Source organism: Peromyscus leucopus, chromosome 6 (genome assembly GCF_004664715.2).
Source record: "Peromyscus leucopus breed LL Stock chromosome 6, UCI_PerLeu_2.1, whole genome shotgun sequence".
NCBI classification, from domain to species: domain Eukaryota; kingdom Metazoa; phylum Chordata; class Mammalia; order Rodentia; family Cricetidae; genus Peromyscus; species Peromyscus leucopus.
In genome coordinates this window covers 31,317,410-31,333,951 of record NC_051068.1, presented here as the reverse complement: position 1 = coordinate 31,333,951, position 16,542 = coordinate 31,317,410, and the positions used below count along the sequence as shown (strand labels likewise).

The window sequence follows — 16,542 nt, the reverse complement described above, 5'->3', positions numbered from 1 at the left end:
TAAAAATATATATGCATGTTTTTAGGACCACACATGATCATACCTCTCCTCAGATACCATTTGGAGAGGATTTACTCCAGTTCAGTTTGGACACGTAAGACTAACTGTGAAGTCCTGCTTTGCGTAGCATTAAATCACACAGCATGTCATTTGTATCTCTGGTCTCTCACGGAGATTTTTTTTCCCTCGACATTAAACATTATTTATAAAACATGATTTTTAATGTCCACATAATTTCCCTTGGTGTGGTTGTACCATCAATAATTTAAAATTTAATCTGTCCCTCCTTGTTGAACATTTTATTGTTTACTTTTTTTGTTTACGGACATCCTTCTAGATTAATTTTCAGTGGAATTTCTGATTATTTGTATCATGTAGAGTCTTAGAAGAGAAATTTTCTAGGTTGGAAACTATTGGAAAATATTTTGGTCATGTGTATTGTGTAACTGGCTTCTAGCCTCTGTGGTGGCCTGTATGTGAAGTGTCACCCACAGGCTTGGTGTGTGGACGTCTGGTCCCCAGCTGGTGGTACTGTTTGGAAGGTGGAGCCTGTCTGGAGGAAGGACGTAACTGGTGTTCACAGCCAGGCCTATTTGTTCTCTGTGTCCTGACTGCCTGTGCCATGTGACCCGTCGGGTTCCTGCTCCTTAGGCCTGCTTCCCTCTCTGTGACTGACGGTGGCCCTCAGGAACTATGAGCCATAAGCCCTTTCCCCTGGAAGTTGTTTGGGCAGGATATTGTGGCGCAGCCACAGAAAAGTAACCAAGTCATACCACCTAAATGTTGACCACCATACCTCTGTTTTATTTTTAGAGCTATGATTTCTTTTTAAATTAGAACATAACACAGAATAAATACTCCTTCCTTCCTTCCGTTCCTTCCTTCCTTCCTTCCTTCCTTCCTTCCTTCCTTCTCTCCTTCCTTCCATCCGTCCTTTCCTTCCTTCTTCCTTCCTTCCTTCCTTCCTTCCTTCCTTCCTTTGTTTTTGCAGTTGTGGGGGGGGACTAAACCCAGGGTCTCCCACATGCCAGTTCAGCACTCCCTCTCAGCTACACTCCCACAACCTTTTGAAATTTTGATTCATGTTTATGGGATCGTTAGGAAGATTGGACAGCCATTAAGAATTTTGAGTAAGTAGATCCTTGTAGCACATGGTTATAATCCCAGAACTCAGGAAGCAGAGGCAAGAGGAGCCTGAGTTCAAGGTCACCCTGAGTTATTTAGTATAACTGTGTCTCAAGACAAAACAAACAAAAAGAATTATAGCCAATGTATAAATGACAATTAATGAACTGTCTTCTCGTCATGACTGTCGCCTGGTTTTTACACTAGATTCTTAAAACCCTATGCACCACGAATGTATATGCTTTGTCAAGGGTTTAGCATTTAATCTGTTCCCTAATTTTAAGTTTTTAATGGGCAGTTTTTAAGCCATCGTCTTCTTGATTTTTAATCTCAAAATATTTAATGCTTATAAAGACTTCTTCTCTACCAAAATATTTAAATATTGGCTTTCTAAATGTTTAGGGGAGTGGATTTTTACAGTAATTATGTAATTTCTAAACATGTCTGTAGATGGGCTCAGCGGGTAAAGGTGCTTGCTGTCAGGCCAGACAAACTGAGTTCCGTTCCCAGCACCTCATGATGGAACTACAGAGCTGACTCGGAAAGTTGTCCTCTGGCGTCTACATCCATGAACACGTGTACATGCACACGCGTACGGCAGCTAGTTCCACTGCTAGTGACCCCCTTCCTTCATATTTCCCAGCAGGTAATAGCTCTGAAGACACTTTGTGTGCTTCTCTCTCTCTCTCTCTCTCTCTCTCTCCCTCTCTCCCCCCCCCCCCCCCCCCCCCCCCTCTCCCTCTCTCCCTCTCGCTCTGGTCTAGCAATTCTTCTTCCACCTGCACAACTTTGCATTCTTCTTGCTTGTAGGCAGATTTCAGTGCCTCACCTCACTCCTCTGTGGCTCCCTTAGCTCTTCCTCCAGTTGATATTTCTAAAATAACTATATAAAAAAAAAACATTTTATTAAATCCCTTTGGGATCCCAGAACTCAGGAGGCAGAGGCAGGCAGCTCTCTGTGAGTCTGAAGCAAGCCAGGTCTACGTAGTGAGTTCTAGGACAGCCAAGGCTATGGAGAAGGACGCTATCTCAAAAAAAAAAAAAAAAAAAACTGTGATTTTGGTTTGAGTTACAATAAATATACGTAATATTTTAGGGTAAGTGACTTCTGTGATGTAGCAGTGTCTTTCCACTCAGAATTGAACTCTATCTCCATCTGCTCCTCTTTTTCTGACTCTTTCGTTTTTTTTTTCACACAATTCCTGATCATTTCTTACTAAGGTTATTCTTGGGTAAAGCAAGAATTTAATTATGTCTGTTTCTGAAATCATTGCAAAGTGACATTTTTTTTTTTTTTTTTTTTTTTTTTTTTTTTTTTTTTTTTTTTTTCGAGACAGGTTTCTCTGTGTAGCTTTGCGCTTTCTGGAGCTCACTTGGTAGCCAGGCTGGCTCGAACTCACAGATATCCGCCTGCCTCTGCCTCCCGAGTGCTGGGATTAAAGGCGTGCGCCACCACGCCCGGCCGCAAAGTGACATTTTTAAAAGGAGGGTCCTGATTAGCTAAATTGGGGTTAGACTGTGAAAACCCAACAGAACCTGACAAGGCAGGAGTCATTAGTAATTAAATAATTTCATCTGAAAACTAATTGGATTAAATTAACTCATTTTAAGGTATTATTCTTCAGACAAGAAATGCCCAACTATTATTCTGATAGTGACTTTCCTTAGCCATCTCCCACTTCGTCAGTGAGTGGAAATAAATGACCTTTTAACCTGTAACAAACTCATTTCTAATCAAATTGTTATTTGTCATTGCGAAGTAGTAGTGCTTCAGCTGCATTTTTTCCCATTATTCTCTGCTTCTGAAGTCACACTTTTTTCCCAAGTCAACCCTCCAGGTTTAGCTCAATGAGTCTCTTCTTTTGGTTTCCTAAAACATACATATATCTGCTTTTTTTTTAAAAAAAAAAAAAAAAAAAAAAGTGAATGCTTTCCTGCTGTCCTTAAATCTGTACCTACACATGAGAGCATCAGCAGATATAGATTAACATGGTTGTCGACAAGATGTCTAGCCAGGCCTGGTGGCATGACCCTGTCATCCCAGCTACTCAAGAGACCAGATTCGGGGCCAACCTGGGCAACGTGATGACACCTTGTGACTTAACAAGCAGGAAGGGGGTCCCAGAAAGGGAGGAAGGGGTGAATTACAGAAATTTAGCCTGGAAACGGACCTTAAAAATCAACTAGTCTGAAACATCTCTTCTTTCTGGGATCCTCAAATTCCCTGGTATTGTTAGTAAGGTCGCTGTGACTTTATATATATACTTTTGTCTGAGCAGAAAATTTTCACGTATATGTCAGTCAGCTTTCTATCAGTATAAGAAACACCTGAGATAATCAACTTTAAAGAGAGGAGTTTCACTTTGGCTCAGTTTCAGAGGCTTCTGTCCCTGATAAGTTAACCCTAATGCTTGGGGCCATGGAGGGAGACACCTCACAGTGGAAACGGAGGAGAAAATCATTCATGTCGGGGCTGGAAAGGTAGTGCAGGGGGGAAGAGGATTTGCTGCTCTTACAGAGGACTGGAGTTTGGCTCCCAGACCCACACCACGCAGCTCACAACCACCTGTTGTGAGCTCCAGAGAGTGTTGATGTCTTCTGGCTTCCACAGGTACACACCCATGACCACACATGTGCACATACATACATACATACATACATGCATGCATGCATAAAAATAAATCTTTTTTTTCCCTAAGAAAAGTCACTGTGTCTTGGTTAGGAAGTGGAATAGGAGAGAAGCCTGGGTCCCACAGTGCCTTTCTGGACACCCTCCCTTAGGTACCTCACACCTCTCATTAGATCCACCACTGAAAGTTTCCACCACCTACCCGTAGCACAAAGCCAGGGTCCAAATCTTCGACCCTTGGGCCTTTGGAGAACATTCCAGATCCAAACTGTAGCAATTCAGTTGCCAAATGTCCTAAGACTCTAGAGTTGAGAATGACTAAGCAACCCAGCCCTTCTTGCTCATCAAATGAGGAAACCAAGCCCAAACTGTTAGGGAGACATTTGACACAGTCTCTTGGGGGAATCCCACGGTAGAAAGCTGGTTTCCTCACCCGGACTTTCTCTGTAATACCTTTCTGTGCACTCCCTGTGAAGACTGCATCAGAGGCCCGCATGCTGCATCCTGTGGGCCAGGAGTGGAGGCACCTATGTGCGCACTTGGAGCCAGATCCCTAGGGTAGTTTTTGCTCTGCACTCACCACCGTGTAGAGCCTCCCCTCCCCCGGCATGTTGTATCCTCTTCTATAAAGATCCTTTGCAGCAGGGCTATGACGGGACGATGTGCGTGCATACATACCTGGCTCCTGTATAGACTGAGGAGTGCTGGGTGGTTCTAGCTGTTTTGATCACAGCTCTGGGCGAAGGACGGTAAGGAAGAGAGAGTGGAGTCAGGTGACAGCGTTAGTAATTTTCACCCGTGTTCACCAGTGTCACACCCTCCCCCAGAGCCAGCCTCCCCGCGCTAATTAGCCCTCTCCACTGTTTTGATAGCGAGCGCGGTCATTAAGTCCTACATCTCCCCAACATCTGCTGACAAAAATCTTCCTCATGGCACTACGCCTGGGAACATTAACTCTTCCAACTTCCAAACAGGGCGCCTGGTTTGGTTGGGTTTTACACTGTGAAATCCACCCCGCTGCAACTGGGTAATCGATCTACAAAGGACCATGGCAAACTCTGACTTAAGTCTTATTTGCTTGCTAGTTTTTACTGTGTGCTGTGCGTTCGTGTGCATGCAGGTGCACCCGTAGGAGTGTGTACACACAAGTGTGTGAAAGCTGGAGGACGCCTCAGCTGCTACTCCTCAGGCACATTGTTTTTTGAGACGGGGTCTCTCCCTGGCTTAGAATTTGCCCGTTAAGATAAGTTGGCTGGCCAGAAAATCCCAAAGAACACTTTATTTGTCTCTCAGCATTGGTATTACAGACCCAAGTCACCACACCCTGCTTTTTTAAAACCCCCCCAAAAAAAAAACCAAACCCCTGTGTTCTGGAGAATTGAGCTCAACTCCTCACACTTGCAAGATAAGTACTAAATTATATCCAGAAACACACAGCATTTCAAGTTGGTCCAGTGAATACAGGCATAGAAACATCATAGGGTACCCCGTAATTTACGTGTGTGTGTGTGTGTGTGTGTGTGTGTGTGTGTGTGCCAAAATATAGAAAGAAAATACAAGGAGTTCATTAGCTTGTATCATGAAGCAGCCCAGAACACAAATTTGAGATGAGAACATTTACAACAGGAAGTTCTACCAATTCTCAACACCATAGTAGCATCCATGTGCCTGACACTATTTGTTACAGAATAAAATAAGATCTAAGACTTTTGGCTCAGGGGGTAAAGGTGCTTCCTGCCCAAGTCTAGTGCCCTCATTACAGTCCCCAGAACCCACATGAGGGTGGAGGGAGAGGACCTACTCCACAGAGTTATTCTACACACACACACACACATACACACACACACACACACACACACATTAATAACTAATTTTGGAAGTGTGGCTCACTTTCTAAAGCACATGTACAACACTAACAATGTATGAATATACATTTCATCTAGTCCTCCCAGCAGTCCTGTTATGAAGGAATGATTGTCCTCACTTTTAATCTTTTAAGATTCATTTATTTTATATTTTACGTATTGAATGTTTTGCATATATGTATGTCTGCATCCTTTGCATGCCTGGTATCCCTGGAGGGCAGAAGAAGGATTTGGATCCTCTGGAACTGGAGTTATAGATGGTTGTGAGCCACCATGTGAATTCTGGGAACCAAACCCAAGTCCTCTGTAAGAGTAACAAGTGCTCTTAACCACGGAGACGTCTCCAGCCTGAAGCAGCTGAAGACACATGCGTAAGCGTCAGCACTGTCAGGACCAGCTGCTGATCTGTCCATTCGTCTATCTCTCTGAAGCATCCAGGCAGCCTCATCTCCAGGACCGCACCACCCCAGGGATATGGAACTGAGAGAACCCTGTCCCCACAACAAACAGCTGCACTGTTTGGTTTTTGGAAATGGCATTTGTCCTTTCACCTTAAAATTGTATTATTCTAAAATTTAGAATAAAGAAAATAGAGGAGTTATACCCAGGCAAACAGGAACCAAATGCAACTCTGTACAGTAAAGATGGGCAAAGACAGAGATAGAAAGGGACCCCGGTGGCAGACACTTATCCAGCTGTAGCAGGGCATGCATATGAAAAAGTGGATATTCCCTTCAATTTTGAAGTTGTAGCCCATTTAAGAAGCAACCTACTCCATGCCAAAGGTCGCCGGTTACGAGTTATCTTCAGCAACCCTCTTGCACTATATATCTTTGATATAGTGATGCTGGGGAGTTGAAGTTCCTCCACTCGCCTGGATGGGGGATTTGGGGGCACCTAAGGTGGTTCTGATCTGAGCCTCAGGACTCAGATACTGTAGACAAAGAGCATCTTTGGTGTTCCAAATCAACCAGACCACAACTCCCTGTATCACACGCTGTCTTAGTTGGGGTTTTTATTGCTGTGAAGAGACACTGTGACCATTGCAACTCTTATAAGGAAACAATTTAAGTGAGGTGGTGAGTTACAGTTTTAGAGGATCAGTCCATTACCATCATGACATGGCAGCATGCAGGCAGACCTGGTACTGGCTACGTCTTGACTTGCAGGCAACAAGAAGTCAACTGAGACACTGTGAGGTATCCTGAGCATAGGAGACTTCAAAAACTGCCCCTACAGTGACACACTTCCTCCAACAAGGCCACACCTCCTAATAGTGCCATTCCCTATGAGATTATGGCAGCCAATGGCATACACATGCCCAGGCCCATTCTAAAAGGGACAGTCTTAAGTGTCCATCTGTCCATCATCCCTCCTGTTCTTGCCTCAGTCTCCTGGGCATCTGAGGAACCCATGTATGGAGCCCTCAGACCTGTGGCCACCTGCCTGAGAGGATGGAGATAGCTCTTTCATGGGATGTGTGCCTTTTCTGTCTGCTCCCATTGAAACTTCCCTCTTCCCTTGTAGGAAGCACCTGGAATTCTGACATGACCAGACAGGTGAGCCTCTGTGGACACACACTCACCTTGTTTCTTCTCCCTTCAGTTTGGGACTCTCTTGGATGCTCATCCAAGTCTGAAATCTTTTCTCAGTTCTACCATCTTTACAGGGACGTATGTCAAAACTTTGCATTGGCTCATATCTTCATTACTTTTCGATGGCTGTGATAAAACGCCATGACCAAGGCAACTTGTCGAAGAAAGAGTTTATTTGAGGCTTATGGTTCCAGAGGGTTTGAGTCCATGACAACCGTGGTAGGGAGCATGGCAACAGGCAAGAAGCCATGGTGCTGGAGCAGTAGCTGAGAGCTCACATCTTGAGACCCAACCACAAGGCAGTGAGAGCTAACTGGGAATGGTGTGGGTTTTGAAACCCCAAAGCCCGCCCCCAGTGACGTACTTCCTCTAACAAAGCCACACCTCCTACTCCTTCCAAAAAAGTTCCACCAACTGGGCACCAAATATTCAGAAATATAAACCTATGGAGACCATCCTTGTTCAAACCACTAGAGGTGACAAAAGTCCATTGTTTCTGAGCCTGTGTATTTTGCTCTGCTCTCCCCTCCTCCTGCTTTTGTGTTTCATCCTTTCTCACAACCTTGTCATGGGAATCAAGTTGTGTGTTCAGAAAACAAACAAATACTGACAACAGAAAAAAAATCGGTGCCTAGTTGAATTTGAACCTCAGGTAAATGAATAACAAATCATTTCCTGCTATGTGTGTAAGTGTGGAATGTAAATTGCTTTGAAGTTCAAGTTTAACTGAGTATCCTCCATGTCACTTGGTAATGCTCCTTAGCAGCCCTGTTTGTTAACTCATTATCACCTGAGGAAGAGTCTTGAGGTGATGAAACCCTGTGCTAAGGGTAGTCTTTCCCACAACTGGTTTATCTGTGTTAATGGAGCCAGACATTTGCCACCCACTGGTACCAGACCTGGTCCCCAAGTTCCTGCCCCACCAAGATCCATCTCATTATAAGCATCAAGATGTCTTTCCGTGTTTTCTTTCTGCCGGGACTTCCCTCCAACTTTGCAAATAGGGACCAAAAACATTGCAGCCACTGAAACAATCTGCCAGCTTGCCTGTGCTCACCAGGGCTACTGCTTGCAAAACAAGTGAGATCCCTGCTGTTTACAACTCAGGGCTCCAAGCTTGTGACTCATTCTGGGCAACTGGCTATTTATAAAACTAGTCTTCCATATTGGAGTCATTATCTCCCATTCTTTTCAAAAATTAAAGATAGGTTGAGCTTTCAGTTACAAGTGAACCAGAGGCCTTTCTGGCTCTATTTTGCCTCCTGCACATCATCTTCCAGGGAGAAGAGCCCTGGGTGTTAGTTGGCTTTATAAAAGTCGCTGTGACAAGATACCTTAGATAAACAGCTTCCAGTTAGGGATGGTTTATTTGGGATCGTGAGTTCAGAGTTTTGGCCCATGGTTGTGTAGCCCTATTGCTTGGGATCTGTGGCAAAGCCACGCATCAGGTGGGAGTGCATAACACAAGACATCTGCTAGTGTTCCCACAATCAGGAAGCAAAAGGAGGAGAGAGAACGGAGGGGCTAGAGTCCTGAGCCCTTCATGGGCATGCCTCCAACAGCTTAACTTCTCCCTGGGCCTTGCCTCTTAAAGGTTCCATTACCTCCCAGTAATACCACAGGCCGGCAACCGAGTTGTTCGCACATTAGCCTCTGTGGTATTTAGGATCCAAACCACAATGCTCCTGCATGGTTAAGTCCTGAGTGGCACCTGTAAAGAAACGGCTGGCTCTCTCTCTCTCTCTCTCTCTCTCTCTCTCTCTCTCTCTCTCTCTCTCTCTCTCTCTCATTTTGTTTTTGTTTTTGGTTACATCTATTTCGTTATAGGTGGGGAGTAGAGAGCATGCGCCATGGCCTAGGTGTGGTGAAGTGTCAGAGGATAGCTCATAACTCTTGGGAGCTGCTTCTCTCCTACTGTGTGTATCCTGGAGATTTGAACTTGGGTTGTCGGGCTTGTCAGCCAGTGCCTTTACCTTCTGGGACACCCCACTCGCCCTTGTTCTGCTGTAAAAACCTCTCTCTGCTCTGTTAAAAACAAAAATAATGACATCTGGGAATTCAATCCAGGGCCTCACATGAGCTAGGCAAGTAAGTGCTCTAGCGCTGGCCCACAGCCTTGTGAAACCTTTAAGACAGAAACTATGCACTTTCCAGTTTCATCTGTCACTGTCCAGTTATTCACTGAGCACATGGGCATCTGTGACCATCCATACATAGGGCTTTACAGAAGGAAAAAACCCAGTCTTTAGAATACAGTTCATGACTGCTGAGACCACACCGGGGCTCCCCTTCCTCTCTTGGCCTTCTTAAAAAGGGACAGGTAATCATTAGGACATCTACACTAAGAAATGGTTTCCTTCATGTTCATACTGTTCAGACATCACTGAACACATGGGAACATTCAAGAACATTCACTGTTGGAAGCTTATGTAACATTAAAAAAAAAAAAAAAAAGAATGTGGACTGTGAAGGTCTGAAGGAAGACTAACCAGGTTCTGCTCTTTACTAAAATGAAAAAATCTGGGTTGTGAATTTGATAATGCGTCATTTTTTAATGACAGATTAAGTGCAACCCTTGGCAGTCCCGTATTGTTTCATGTAGAGATTTGTACTTTTCTTCCTGATGTAAATATTTGGTCTCGTATTTCTCTTTTCCTCTTCTTTCCCAGAGTTTTCCTGAAACGTATGCAGGTCAGCGTGGAAGTGTGTTTGCCTCTGTTTAAATGTTGAATCACAGGCTGCCTCGGGGCCTCCCTGTGGAAAAATAGTCATAAAGGAGGACCACAATTGGAATCAGCTGTGGCTGCCCCTTGTCCTTCTCGATGGACGTAGGAGGGAACTGATTGCCTCTGACCACCAGTGACTCATTGCTTTCTACAGAAAGTATGCAGTAAAGATGCTGTCCAGCTCCTTCTGGCCTTCCATCCCTTGCCGGGCTCCTGCCTCATGCTCTTTCTGGTTCACATTTTGCTTTTCGGTTTTCCTTACAGGAACCTGGTAATGTTGCACCTAATGAAGACAGAGTACCACTACTTCCCTTCCTTGGTCTTGGGGCTTTCCTTCTCAAAGGTCTCTTTTTCCTTCATGCACACTCAGGGCACACTTGATGGACATGTCTCTAGTTGCTTTCAGAGTTCAGTTACTTCAAGTTTTTTTTTTTTTTTAAGATTTATTTATTTATTTAGAAGAGGGCATCAGATCTCATTACAGATGGTTGTGAGCCACCATATGGGTGCTGGGAATTGAACTCAGGACCTCTGAAAGAGCAGCCAGTGTTCTTAACCTCTGAGCCATCTCTCCAGCCCCAGTTACTTCAACTTTGAAAGAATGGTCACCATGATCATCAGGTCACTCGCTGGTAGCATGAAGTTGGTTCACAGCGTTGGGATAAACTTTCTTAAGGATCACTTCAAGAGCTGTTGATTCAACCACAGCGACATGAATAGAACTTAAAACTCATAGAAGTGATTGGCTTTAGAGGCTGATCGTTTCATTATAGAAAGTCCTTCACACACAAAGTTCTGCTCAAGGAATACAGGCCAGGTCATGCTTTTGACTCTGTTCTTCAAGACTTTGATCTCGGGGGACTGGGACCAACAGCAGGATTGCAATACTCCTGCCAGCCACAGAAGAACATTCTAGATAGAATCTCTAAAACTCATGCTTAAATCTAAACTGCGTTAACTGCTTACACGAATTACTTAGAGACCCAGAGATCCAGCTGCATTTAACTTGCCCAGATAAGAAAAGTAAACATTAGATATTTGAGTTTAACAGATTTAATGAGTGAAGGCCATAAATGAGCCTGGTAAAGAATTATAACTTTGACAACCCGAGGATCTCACACACACACACACACACACACACACACACACACACACACACACACACACCACCTAAGGAAAGACCCCAAGTTATCCCCTGACCTCCATAATGACCATGCATGTACAGCACACATACATACATGAATGCACAAGCACACATGAAGGATCAGGATTATAATAAAGGAAGCATTTAAAGGACTGGAGCTGTAGCTCAGTGGGAAAAGGCTTACCTAACATGTAGCTAGGTTCTAAGTCTGCTTCCAAACACTGAAAGGATGGGGGGCGGGCAGCTATACAGCCCTGTTAGACAGCTTCCTTATTTTGAAGGTCAGTGCCAAACAGAAGTGTGATGATTTGGTTTCATTTTGGAAGTCAGCCTGGAAACACATCGACAAACTGGTGGACTGTCAGCCTAGAGGTTCCTCCCGTCTCAACTGGGGGAAATCCGGGCTTTTGTTGGATTGACCGTGAACTGTTTATGGCTTATCGATGACAAATGATTTGACACTCACATGACAGAATTTCCAGGTAAATGACTATAGGAGCATGCATAGTGGCCAGTGATCCCTGGGTTCAACCACAGAGGCGGAGGCAGGTAACAGTTGTGGCCTTTCGGTGGCTTTTGTCTTTCCAATGCATTTAACGACAGAGTTGAAACAGGGGCAGCAACTGAAGGGCAATGACTTCCTGTCTAGCTTCCTGTGCCCCCTCTCTGGAGAGTCCTCCCAGACTGGAAACTCTGGAAACTGAACTCCATTCAAAGTTTAGCTGTCTATAATTTTGGATAGACTATCAGAAAGGAAACTTACTTCAAAGGTCCTTGAGTTAACTTGAGTTCAGTCTTTTGAGGGTTTGGTTTTTTGTTTGTTTGTCTGTCTGTCTGTCTGTCCGTTGTGTTTTTATGGTGTTGGGAAACTGAACTCACAGATTTCATACATACTAGCTCTACCAATGAACTACAACCCCAGCTCCTAGTTCAACATTTTAAAATAGTCAACACTAACTCATGTTTTACTCACAAAGATAGCAATTTCATATGGCTCAACATTTTAAATAAATGTTTGGGACCAATGCTCAAAATAAGTGGATGTTCTTTTTGAGCTCCCATAAATAGGATACGGAAATTCAGTTACAGAGACGGTACCATGCTTCTGCGATCAGTCCCTCCTTTTTGTGTCAGTATCTGAGTGTCTTCAAGCAGATTTGGGGCTTCAGGTAGCTTCACCACCTCATGGTATGTCTACCTAGCAGTTCTAACTATCAGTACCTTTATCACGGCTATTAAAATTTACAGGAAGTGCTGTGTCTACAGTTACATGTCTCAAAACTGTTGGGTATGGTTGGTTGTTGAGTATGGGGATCCCTAAAATCCACCTGTTCCATTTAAACGTTACATCTTTGAAGTGTCTTTGATAGGGTCAAGGGCTTAAGGGAACATTTAAGTCATGTATTCTTTTTCCTCTTGCTGAGGTATCTAAGCGGCAGGTTCCAGCCATCACACTCACCCCTCTATGCAGAGTCCATATTCTCAGACAGTAATATGCGTTCTCTTGGATCCCCCCATCTCTGTGTGTTCACATCCCAACCCTCAATGCGCTCTGCTCAGGGAGACAAGGGCGCAGCATTGGCATTAGATCTCCTTTGGGCCAGAGGGGCACACGGACTCCTTCCTGTTGTATTGTGTGCTCCTGGCTTGTTGAAGAGACTTGTCAGTTGCCTCATGTCATGGCCTGAATTGATATGTTCAGTGCTCTGTGGTGTTATTAGCTGTCAAGTGATCCTCGCCAGGGCCTGTCACCTGGCTCTTCAGATACCCAGCTCAGTGGCCCACACAGTGGCATGAGCCTGATGATGACGAGGCTGACACTCTGAGAACCAGGACTTCAACCTGACTGGACTCTAGTTTGTTAAATGTCACCACATGGATATGACTCCGTCTTATCATGGCTTTTATTCCTTTACAATAATGCTAACTACCAACAAGAGGTGGCACGTTTTTTAATCCCAGCACTCTGGAGGCAGAGACAGGCAGATCTCTGTGATTTCATGGCCAGAGAAGACTACTTAGTGAGACCTTCTATCCAATAAATAAATCAAAGTAAAACAATGCTAACTTTGAGATAAACTCTAAAACTGAGGTTTCACACAGCCTACATACTTTGAACTGTAACACCCAGTTGAAAGCTGCCATCTCCACAAATGATCTCAAATAGAGCCATTCTAGGAGGCTGGGTACTTTGATGTTCTCACCGTGAGGTTCCCTGACAATCCTGTGAGGTGTCAACCCATTTTACAGATGAGAAAATTGGATTTATGGATCTAATGTTATTTCAAGGAGCATCTTATTAGTAGAGTGGATTGCCTCACATGCCCAGAGCACCTGAGAGAGGCTTTGGGGGAATCCACTCTTACAAGGCTTTTGTCCATGCCCTGGGGTCATGTGTAAAATGGGCTTTAGAAAAACCTCATTTCTGAGCCTCAGCTGTGGCCGCCATGTATTCGTCAGTCTTACCGTGCCGTGGCCGACATGCGCAGGTCCGGGGACTACCGTTTTGTTGGCTTGTTTGTTTTCGTGTTATGGTTTTGATTTTTCAGGCAGGGCCTCTAGCTCATGCTGACCTTAAGCTCCCTTTGTAAACAAGGATGGCCTTGACCTTCTGGTTCTCCTGCCCCCAACTCTAGAGTTACAGAATTACCACTCCAGGCGTATACAGATGGAACCCAGGGCCTCCTGCATGCTAGGCCAGCGCTCTAGCCACTGGTCTACATCCCCAATCCTGAAGAAAATTCTTTCTCTTGTGATATGTGACCATTTCCAGCATACACACGGTAAACACCTTATGTTGCTGGTGGAGAGCGGTGCCTCTGTCGCTGCTGCCGCACGCATCCCTCTGTGACACCAGGTGTTTGGTGTAGGTTTGGGTCAGATGACCCTCACTGTGACCTGTCTAGATGGCCTGGCTGGCTTTTCAACACATTCGAGTCATTAGAGTCTTCCATAGTGGTCTGATTCCTTTAGAAAGGGGAGGCCCAGGCGTCTCCCCCACAGAGAATCAATAAGGCCTGCAGCCTGGAGGACTCTAGCATGCTGGGTGAAGCCTGGGAAGAGGGTACATCTCTGGAAATCCATGTAGGATCTTTGCACCAGCTGGGCTTCATTTCAGAATCCACTGCTATCATTACAAAAGGGCCGTTTTCTCTTTAATCTGTGTGCCACATTGCAGCAATTTCCATCAAAAATATATTAAGCCCCTGCTGTAAATTGGCCCCACACACCCTTGTCAGGCATGTGAAGCATAAAATATCTTCTTTTTTTCAAAGTTTTTCCCTCTCTAAAGCCCTAGTAGATAGCAGCGGTTCACTAAAGCCTCCGTAACAGCCATCACGTCGGTAAGCCAAGGATTATAACGCAGAACGAATCTGCTTCAGCAGGAAATACCAGCTTGTCCTTTGTTTACCCCCTACCCACCAAAAAAAAAAAAAACTTACAGAAGAAGCACTCTACAAGAAAAAAGCAAGCCCCGCCCCCACGTCCATGTTCTCTGAAATCTCACCTCTAACTATCTGCCGAGAGAAATGAGTTTTCCAGCCTCAAAGAGGCCCCCACCCATGGGCTCCCTCCTTCCCCGCCCAGATGCCTGTGGGTTGTGATGTGCAGTCACTGAAGGTAGACATCCCAGTGGTGAGTAAGAGCCTGGGTGTCTGAGGGGGTGTTCGTCTGTGACAGATGTCACTCTGACAGGCTCTGTCTTTACTCGTGTGCGTGTGTGTGTGCACGTGTGTGTGTGCGTGTGTGTGTGTGTGTGTGTGTGTGTGTGTGTGTGTGTGTGTGTGTGTGTATACCTGAATAGGAACACACCTCTTCTAGAGGTCTTTAGAATCTTCTGGAAATGTTTTATATGCTAACAATGGTAGTCCAGCAGGTTGTTGGTGGGGTCAGCCTAAAGTGTTCTCAGGAAGGATTAGCCGTGACTGTGGATGCTCCTTTCCTGCCAGCATCCTCCGACTCTGAGGTAGAAGTTTGTCAGGCTGTTCCCCAGGAAGTCTGGCTGTTTTCTGAAGAACGGAGTCCATTCCTTACCCGAAAATGGGACTTGTAAAGACTCTCTCCACTTCTTCAGTTTCTTATAAAAGAGAATGCAGGGACGATGGTGCTTTAACCGTTCCCCAGAAACTCCTGCAACAAAATAGATTGTGACAATTTAACGGGAAATTGCCTCCGAGTGTTAAGACATTCTAATTTCGCCCCTAACACTCACTAAAATGCATTCACAAATGTTTTATATACAATACACACAACATATAAAGCATGACCCATCCAACTGAATTTAAATTTAGCCACCACCCTTATACTCTTGGGTTGTTTGTTTAAAAATGGGCAGAAGTCTGCATTTAAGGGGCTTCAAAATTTGCTTGCTCCTGGCTTCCTCTTCGGTAAAATGTGTGTGACATTCAACACCATGCAGGGTTATTGTTGGGTCGGGATTTTTGTGTTAGTATTACTAATGAAATTTCAACTCAGACAGTTTCTCAGGCTTACCTGAAGTTCAAACTGTAGTATTGACATCCTTGACAGGTGCCACGCACGTCTCGCTTCACGTCAACTGTGCCTTCTCACCTGACAGTGTGGCTGGCCACCCTTTCTGAGCCCTGGGCAAGAAGCAGTGTGACGGAGTCTCAGCCACTTTCTAAGGAGAGAGAACTATATTGCTAAGGCAGAAGAAGGGTTTTCTCTCTCTCAAAGACCTTAGCTGTGTGGAAGTTTCCAGGTGGCGTTGCCTACCTCCCTTCCGAGCAAAAAGATGCCTTCTGGGCAGACGACCTCTTGACACCTGACCCCAGTCTGAAGCGGTATGATCTTGGTCAGTTCCATAGAGGAGCAGGGACTCTTGGCAGTGCCATTAGCTAGAGTCAAATACAGATGTGCTCTTCCAGCCCATGGTAACAATTTGTCCCCAGAAGCTACATTTTAGCCACAAAACTGTCACTTCCCTAGGAAGTCATTCTGGTACCCGGAAGAGAACTCGGACCTGGCTCGTTTCGAGGCCACCTCAGTGGGGCCCAGCCGTTCATGTTGGAGGGTGAAGGAACTACTGAAGCTCAGGTGGAAGAAGCTGGAGACAAGGGCCTGTGTGAGCAAGGCTCTGCAGGTGGACATGCAGGGAAGGCTGGGAAGGTGCCGGGGGACCCGCCTGTCCGGGAAGGTGAGCTGAGCGCCTGACATACCAGGTACCCATGGCTTTCATGGACCCTGTGGGCTCAGTACCTGACACCCCACCCTCCTCACCATTCACTGTACCTCCTTAGCTGCAAATCAGGGAAACAAAGCGATGGACTAAGGGGCATTCTTTGACCAAAAATGTCTGCTGACCTCCTCTGTTATCCAACTTTCTAGACAGATGGTGCTCTGCCTGATCTTACGGGAGTAATCAGAGCACTGACCAGGAATATTGTAATTTTTTCAAAGAAAATCAATGACTTTAAAATGAAGGGAGTTTTATGTA

General features: G+C 45.0%; 1 protein-coding gene and 1 long non-coding RNA gene across 3 annotated transcripts in view; one reads left to right on the top strand and one right to left on the bottom strand.

Annotated features, from left to right (window-relative positions):
* Positions 1-16,542, top strand: part of Maml3 (mastermind like transcriptional coactivator 3) — a 430,517-nt gene that overhangs the window by 341,836 nt on the left and 72,139 nt on the right. The window lies entirely within an intron of this gene.
* Positions 6,922-15,817, bottom strand: LOC119088160. Its single transcript, XR_005091754.1, has 3 exons — positions 15,579-15,817; positions 15,120-15,215; positions 6,922-9,968 (listed from the first exon to the last, which is right to left on the bottom strand). It is a non-coding gene; the product is annotated as an uncharacterized LOC119088160 (long non-coding RNA).